The following is an 8,902-nucleotide window of genomic DNA, read 5'->3' as shown; positions in this document are numbered from 1 at the left end:
GGCGGCATGGGGGTGTCAGGCAGGGGTACTCAGTTCCCCTTAGCATCACACCAGAGTCTGGGTGCCATCAGCAGAGCCCAGATGTGCTGAGTCTGTGCCCACCTGGGGGACACAGCACAGGAGTAGGTGGGAAAGCAGAAACCCACTGTGTCCCCCAGAAGCTGTAGAGGTTTGTGGGTTTGTGACTCCTGGGTCAGTGCCTTGCTTTCTCAAGGCCCTTTTCTGGCGCTTATGTTCCCCAAGAGGGTCTGGGGCTCTGGACCATGCACACAACAACAGGCTGACCAATGGAGATTCACTTTCCATTCTGGTCCCTTGGCAGGAAGAGAAGCTGACAGGATAACGCCCAGTCCCGAGATGCAGCAGGCAGGCTGTCTGTTGGTGAGTGTGGGCTCTGGCCCTTCTGCTTGCTTGGGACTGTGGTAGAGACAGGGAGCGGCAATGGGTCAGGTCTCCTCTCCTCTGGGGAGGTGGTGATGGAGGGAGACCGGGCATGGAGGGGAGGGAGCCCCACCCCCTGTTCTGGTCCACCGGCAGCTCTGATGCTGTTTATCATCTGTCTTGTCACCACATCCCTCATCTAGACCCGGGCAACCGAAGGGTGATCACTCCTCCCATGACTGACCCAGTGATGGAGTCAGCGCTACGTAATGTTTTTCTGTGTGACTGTTACATACTTTTAAGCCATTCCTCATCATAGTAGGAATTTCACATTTTTTTCAAAAGTATTATTAAGTTGAATCTACTTGAAGTAAAATTTTTGTCAACATATAGAAGTATTTTCACTATGTATATGTGTGTGCGTGTGTGTGTGTGTTATATATATATATATATATATGTGAGGAGGGCATGGCATCCCACTCCAGTATTCTTGCCTGGAGAATCGCCATGGACAGAGAGAGCCCAGCAGGCTACAGTCCAGGGGGTCTCAAATAGTCAGACATGACTGAATGACTAAACATATATATATTATGCATGTATACATACACACACACATACAGAGACATTTACAGTTTGGGATCATATCGTTTTAGTAATTTTGAGGTTTTTGAGTATTACCTTAATTTATAAATTAATCTAGGAGGAATTGAGATCTTTTAGCTATTCTATATTTTTCTTATGAAAAAAGTTAGCATTTTAACTTAAGAGTTTTATAATACCTCAACTCCATGTGTGTTTTTCTTTGGTAAATTGCTCATTTCTTGTTGAGGCTGTGTCTTTGTATTACAAACCTTATGAGTTTATCCAACTCATAATTCATTATAGAATTTATTGTCATCATTTTTAACATTCATCCTTCCACACATTCACATTTCAGTATTATTGTTGAACCATTAGATTTTATAAGAATACAATCATATATAAAATAATGACTCTTTTGTTCGCTCCCTTCAAAGATCCTGCATGGGTTTTGTTTTGCTTATGGCTGCATCTGCCAGAATTTCAGAAAGATGTTTACTAGGCTCAGTTCTGTAATCTAGGCTCCCGGTTAAGACCAAGGCTGCTCTCCATTGTGTTTTACAGGAACCAGCAGCACCTGAAGGATCTCAGCGGAGAAGATGGCTGCTGGTTCCAACAGATGGCACTCAAAGTGAGTGTTTTGTTCCTGGGCAGTGGATCAGGAGTGGAGGGAGGAGGGACACTGTCCTAATTTCTGTCTCCATAGCTGTTAGGGCAACTCAGAGAGGGGATGGCTTGTCCCTGAACCATCAGGACTCTAATTCCCTCCCTGCCCCCTCCTCTTTTTCCCACCCTGCACCCCTCTGTCCTCTAACAGTGGCCCCCATCACCTCTCTGTCCTTCCCTCCTCTACCATCCTCTCTCCTCCCTGGTTGCTCAGGGCCACGTTGACCCGCTCTGAGACATCGAGAGGTTGTGCTGTCCAGCAGGGCACCCACTGGCCCAGGGAGGCTGTGGAGCCCCTGTCCATGCATTCGAAGTCTCTTGAATCATGTCCAACTCTTTGCAACACCATGGATTGTAGCCTGCCAGGCTCCTTAGTCCATGGGATTCTCCAGGCAAGAATACTGGAGTGGGTTACCTTGCCCTCCTCCAGGGATCATTACCAACCCAGGGATCAAACCCACATCTTACATCTCCTGCATTAGCAAGCAGGTTCTTTACCACTGGCGCCGCCTGGGAAGGCCCGTGGAGCACCTGAACTGTGGCTAAACCTGATGAGCTGTAGTATATAACTCGATACTGTAGTTCAAGGAGTTGGTAGAAAAAAGGACTGTAATTTGTCTCTTAACAGTTTTTTTTTTTTTTTTTTGTACATTGATTACATGTTGAGGGGCTTCCCTGGTGGTTCAGATGGTAAAGAATTTGCCTGTAATGCAAGAGAACAGGGTTCAGTCCCTGGGTCAGAAATTTCCCCTGCAGAAGGGAATGGCAACCCCCTCCAGTATTCTTGCCTGGAGAATCTCATGGATAGAGAGACCTGACGGGCTACAGTCCATGAAGTCACAAAGAGTAAGACACACAACTGAGCAACTAACACTACCTATTGCAGTGAAAAAAAATTTTAACTTTTAATTGGAGGATAATTGCTTCACAATGTTGTGCTTGTTTCTGCTGTACAGCAACATGAACCAGCCATAGGTACACATATATCCCCTCCCTCTTGAGCCTCCTTTCAACGCCCCCATCCCACCTCCCTTAGGTTATCACAGAGCACCAGATTGAGCTTTCTGTGTTATAAAGCAACTTCCCATTAGCTATCTATATTACATATTGAAATGAAATTTTTTAGAATACTTTGAATTAGTACCATATTTTATGAAAACTAGTATTGTTATTTTTCATGTTTTCAGTGTAACTGTTAGAGAATATAAACTTGTGTTGGGTGCCCTCCTTATGTACTGTGGATGGTGGTGTGCACAGCATTTCACACACACAGCATTGAATCTGCAAGCACAGTCCATGAGGCGGGTGGTGTTTGCTCCACTTTATGATTAAATTCTTGCTCAGAGTCTGTCCCCATCCAGCTCTACCAGAGTGTCAGGCAGTGAGGCCCGAGCTGGGCTGTGAGGCCGGAGACCTTCCTCCCTCCAGGCCTCTGCTTTGTCCCCAGTGCAGAGGTGGCAGCCAGGGGGCCTCACCCTCCTGAGAAAGGCAGGCGCCCTCCTCTGAGGTCTGTTGCCCCTCGCTGTCCCACCCTCTGTCTCCTATCACGGATGCCTTCTCCCTCTGTGACAGCCAGTCTCCTCTTCCAGATGGGCCCTCACCCCCTGCTTAGGGCAGGACTCTCTGCTGGCCTGGGCTGCCCCAGCTGCTCTGGGTGCTGGCGAAGCCCAATGCCCAGTGCCCCTGTGGCTTGCTTCTCTGCTGCTGGGAAGCAGGTCAGGGGCGCAGAGCAGCAGGCTTACCAGCAGGGGGAGCTCCTCAGGTTCCCATCCTGAAGTGAAGGCCTGAATTGAGGGTCCTCTGCCTTTGTGAAAGCCTGTTCCAACTCTGTGTCTGTGACTTTCCCCCAACCTAGGCCTGAAGCTATTCTTCAGTGACTTTGCAGCTATCTTTTCCTTGTGACTTCTGTGATTCGCTCCTGAGGCAGTTGGGCCTCACATGAAATGAGATCCTTGTGGGCAGAGAATAGGCCTGGGTCTCTCCGGATGCCTTGTGTGAAATACTGCCAGTCACCAAGAAGGGACAGAGGACCTCAGTCAACACCCTGATGGATGCCTTGGAAATGCTGGGGCAAAGAGTGACAAAAGAGACCATTCAAGAGGGCCTGCTGAACTCAGGAAAGTATTAACATGTTTATGAAGAAAGTGAGACAGGCTCTGCTGTGCCCTGAGTGTTTGAGGACCTCAGTCTTTCAGCTCAGGACACACTCCTAATAGGCTTCTAGTTTTTATTTGTATTGGTTTGAAATTTGTCATTCATGGTAATAGGTATGCATTTTATGATGTAACTTATAATGAAAGCGTTAGTCACTGAGTCATGTCCAACTCTTTGCGACCCTATGGACTGTAGCCCACCAGGCTCTTCTGTCCATGGGGTTTCTCCAGGCAAGAATACTGGAGTGGGTTGCCTTTTCCTTCTGCCAGGGGACTCTTCCCTTACCCAGGGATGGGCCTGGATCTCCTGCACTGCAGGCAGACTCTTTACTGACTGATCCACCAGGGAGGCCCCGTAACTTGTGATATACATCATTAAAGTGCAAACATCTTGTATGTCTTTGTACTTTTATGTTTGTGCATATATTTATATGTATAGAAAAACATTTTGCAAATATGATTTCTAGGTTTATGTGGGCTACCTGGTTGAGCACTGGCAATGCAAAGCAATTAGAAATACAAAAGGAGGGCATTCCCTGATGTTCAGTGGTTAGGACTCTGCTGCTGAGAGCCCTGAGTTCAATCCCTGATCAGGAAGTAAGATCCCACAAGCCATGAGGCAAAAACAAACACACAAAAACCTACAAAACAGCAACAACAATGAAGGAGAGCAAGCCCACTGCTGGGGGAATTTGACCACTTTGGGATTGCCTGGTGACCTCTTTAGGGTCCAGGCTTTAAACATGTCAACTTTATAGTTGGGTGAATATTTGTATTTTTTATAGGGAGATGCTAACAAGTGAGCAGAGAGGGAGGAGAAGTGGCCCCCCGTGCTGTGTCTGGTGACCGTGAACTGGGCTGTCACTCCCGGGCTTCCTCCTGCTCCTCTGGGAGGTTAGGGTGGGACGTGGGTTAGATGTGAGTGTCAGATAGTTTCTGTTATCAGTGACCTTCATTCCATCGGGCTCAAGGAAGAGAGGACAGGGATCTGCCGTGGTTTCTGGGAGGAAGAATGGACGGGCTCCTGGGTTATGTTCAGTGTTGGCTTGCTCCGCACTAGATGGGCCCCCCTTGATACTGGTGCTCTGAGCCCAGAATTGGCTTTTTGTGTTTAAATTGGCTAACTAAGGATCTCAGCCCCTCTGTAAGCTTTGACTTTCTGCAGAAAAGACACAGAAATGCTGATTCTTAAATACTGTGAGAACTGACCTAAAATGCCTGCTATATTAGGCTTTTGTATTTTTTTTAATTAAAAACATTTTTTTTTTACATCTGCTAAATCCTTCTCCATAGTATTCCAATCACTGCAGGATAATTTAATGGCAGAAGCAATGCTCAGGGAGGTTTTTGGTCTAGTCCATCTCAAGGCCTGTATGCTGTCTTCCCTAAGGTTGATGTGACTGGTGTGGTCAAAACTGGAATTGCCTAAAATGTAGGTACAATGGACACAGTGCGTGGAGGTCATGTGTGTCTGTAGAAGGGCCGCCCCCCTGCTCTTGGTGCTGCCTCCCTCTGGCCCTGATGCCCCTCCCTGTCCTGGAGTCAGGTGTTTCCTGTCTCTGCTGTTCCTTCTGTGCAGGACACTCTGCCTTCATCCCCAGGAGACAGAAAGGAATTCTTGGGACTTCCCTGGTGGTTCGGTGGTTAAGACTCTGCACTCCCAATGCAAGGAGCCCGGGTTCCATCTCTGGTTGGGGAACTGAGATCCCACATACCACAGCTAAGCGCGTGCTCCGCAACTCCTGAGCCCGTGTGCTGTGGAGCCTGCGCGTCACAGCCAGAGGAGCCTGTGTGCCACGGTGAGGAGTCTGCACAGCTCAAACAAGTAAACAAGGCACAGCACGGATTGAAGCTGTCACCTGTATATTACAGAAAGCGTGCGCGTTTGTGAAACAGTTTAAAAGAATGAATAGACCAGTGTCAGGTCACTTGTCCCTTTCTCAGAAGACTTCCTTGAGTGCCCATCGAAAGTATCAGCCCTGTCAGTGTTTGTCACATATTTACACGTTTACTGTGTACTTTACTAATGAGAACCTTCAAGAAACGTGAAGTTCAGTTCAGTTGCTCAGTCGTGTCCGACTCTTTGCTACCCCATGAATCGCAGCACGCCAGGTATCCCTGTCTATCACCATCTCCCGGGGTTCACTCAGACTCACGTCCATCGAGTCCATGATGCCATCCAGCCATCTCATCCTCGGTCGTCCCCTTCTCCTCCTGCCCCCAATCCCTCCCAGCATCAGAGTCTTTTCCAATGAGTCAACTCTTCGCATGAGGTGGCCAAAATACTGGAGTTTGAGCTTTAGCATCATTCCTTCCAAAGAAATCCCAGGGCTGATGTCCTTCAGAATGGACTGGTTGGATCTCCTTGCAGTCCAAGGGACTCTCAAGAGTCTTCTCCAACACCACACTTCAAAAGCATCAATTCTTCATCGCTCAGCCTTCTTCACAGTCCAACTCTCACATCCATACATGACCACAGGGAAAACCATAGCCTTGACTAGACAGACCTTAATCAGCAAAGTAATGTCTCTGCTTCTGAATATACTATCTAGGTTGGTCATAAATTTTCTTCCAAGGAGTAAGCGTCTTTTAATTTCATGGCTGCAGTTACCATCTGCAGTGATTTTGGAGCCCTAAAAACATAAAGTTTGATACTGTTTCTACTGTTTCCCCATCTATTTCCCATGAAGTGATGGGACCAGATGCCATGATCTTAGTTTTCTGAATGTTAAGCTTTAAGCCAACTTTTTCGCTCTCCTCCTTTCACTTTCATCAAGAGGCTTTTTTAGCTCCTCTTCACTTTCTGCCATAAGGGTGGTGTCATCTGCATATCTGAGGTTTCTGATATTTCTCCCAGCAATCTTGATTCCAGCTTGTGCTTCTTCCAGTCCAGCGTTTCTCATGATGTACTCTGGCATAGAAGTTAAATAAGGCAGGGTGACAATACACAGCCTTGACAGACTCCTTTTCCTATTTGGAACCAGTCTGTTGTTCCCTGGCCAGTTCTAACTGTTGCTTCCTGACCTGCATGCAGATTTCTCAAGAGGCAGATTAGGTGGTCTGGTATTCCCATCTCTTTCAGAATTTTCCACAGTTTATTGTGATCCACACAGACAAAGGCTTTGGCATAGTCAATAAAGCAGAAATAGATGTTTTTTCTGGAACTCTTGCTTTTTTCCATGTATCCAGCGGGATGTTGGCAATTTGATCTCTGGTTCCTCTGCCTTTTCTAAAACGAGCTTGAATGTCAGGGAGTTCACGGTTTACGTATTGCTGAAGCCTGGCTTGGAGAATTTTGAGCATTACTTTACTAGGTGTGAGATGAGTACAAATGTGCGGTAGTTTGAGCATTCTTTGGCATTGCCTTTCTTTGGAATTGGAATGAAAACTGACCTTTTCCAGTCCTGTGGCCACTGCTGCGTTTTCGAAATTTGCTGGCATATTGAGTGCAGCACTTCCACAGCATCATCTTTCAGGATTTGAAACAGCTCAACTGGAATTCCATCACCTCCACTAGCTTTGTTCATAGTGATGCTTTCTAAGGCCCACTTGACTTCACATTCCAAGATGTCTGGCTCTAGATTAGTGATCACATCATCATGATTATCTGGGTCGTGAAGATCTTTTTTGTATAGTTCTTCTGTGTATTCTTGCAACCTCTTCTTAATATCTTCTGCTTCTGTTAGGTCCATACCATTTCTGTCCTTTATCGAGCCCATCTTTGCATGAAATGTTCCCTTGGTATCTCTAATTTTCTTGAAGAGATCTCTAGTCTTTCCCATTCTGTTGTTTTCCTCTATTTCTTTGCATTGATCGCTGAAGAAGGCTTTCTTATCTCTTCTTGCTATTCTTTGGAACTCTGCATTCAGATGCTTATATCTTTCCTTTTCTCCTTTGCTTTTCACCTCTCTTCTTTTCACAGCTATTTGTAAGGCCTCCCCAGACAGCCATTTTGCTTTTTTGCATTTCTTTTCCATGGGGATGGTCTTGATCCCTGTCTCCTGTACAATGTCACGAACCTCATTCCATAGTTCATCAGGCACTCTATCTATCAGATCTAGGCCCTTAAATCTATTTCTCACTTCCACTGCATAATCATAAGGGATTTGATTTAGGTCATACCTGAATGGTCTAGCAGTTTTCCCTACTTTCTTCAATTTGAGTCTGAATTTGGTAATAAGGAGTTCATGACCTGAGGCACAGTCAGCTCCTGGTCTTGTTTTTGTTGACTGTATAGAGCTTCTCCATCTTTTGACTGCAAAGAATATCATTAGTCTGATTTCGGTGTTGACCATCTGGTGATGTCCATGTGTAGAGTCTTCTCTTGTGTTGTTGGAAGAGGGTGTTTGCTATGACCAGTGCATTTTCTTGGCAAAACTCTGTTAGTCTTTGCCCTGCTTCATTCCACATTCCAAGGCCAAATTTGCCTGTTACTCCAGGTGTTTCTTGACTTCCTACTTTTGCATTCCAGTCCCCTATAATGAAAAGGACATCTTTTTGGGTGTTAGTTCTAAAAGGTCTTGTAGGTCTTCATAAAACCATTCAACTTCAGCTTCTTCAGCATTACTGGTTGGGGCATAGACTTGGATAACTGTGATGTTGAATGGTTTGCCTTGGAGACGAACAGAGATCTTTCTGTCGTTTTTGAGATTGCATCCAAGTACTGCATTTTGGACTCTTTTGTTGACCATAATGGCTACTCCATTTCTTCTGAGGGATTCCTGCCCACAGTAGTAGATATAATGGTCATCTGAGTTAAAAATTTCCCCGCCAGAGTTCGCTGATTCCTAGAATGTCGACGTTCACCCTTGCCATCTCTTGTTTGACCACTTCCAATTTGCCTTGATTCATGGACCTGACATTCCAGGTTCCTATGCAATATTGCTCTTTACAGCATCGGATCTTGCTTCTCTCACCAGTCACATCCACAGCTGGTATTGTTTTTTGCTTTGGCTCCATCCCTTCATTCTTTCTGGAGTTATTTCTCCACTGATCTCCAGTAGCATATTGGCACCTAATGACCTGGGGAGTTCCTCTTTTGGTATCCTATCATTTTGCCTTTTCATACTGTTCATGGGGTTCTCAAGGCAATACTGAAGTGGCTTGCCATTCCCTTCTCCAGT

General features: G+C 46.0%; 1 long non-coding RNA gene across 1 annotated transcript; it reads left to right on the top strand.

Annotated features, from left to right (window-relative positions):
• The first annotated feature begins 162 nt into the window (after positions 1-162).
• On the top strand, positions 163-4,004 carry LOC108634969. Its single transcript, XR_001917727.1, has 3 exons — positions 163-381; positions 1,525-1,591; positions 3,482-4,004. It is a non-coding gene; the product is annotated as an uncharacterized LOC108634969 (long non-coding RNA).
• Positions 4,005-8,902: the final 4,898 nt, after the last annotated feature.

The sequence above is a fragment of the Capra hircus genome, unplaced genomic scaffold (assembly GCF_001704415.2).
Source record: "Capra hircus breed San Clemente unplaced genomic scaffold, ASM170441v1, whole genome shotgun sequence".
Classification (NCBI taxonomy): Eukaryota; Metazoa; Chordata; class Mammalia; order Artiodactyla; family Bovidae; genus Capra; species Capra hircus.
Note: the sequence above shows the minus strand (reverse complement) of the source record. Positions and strands in the feature narration are given on the sequence as shown.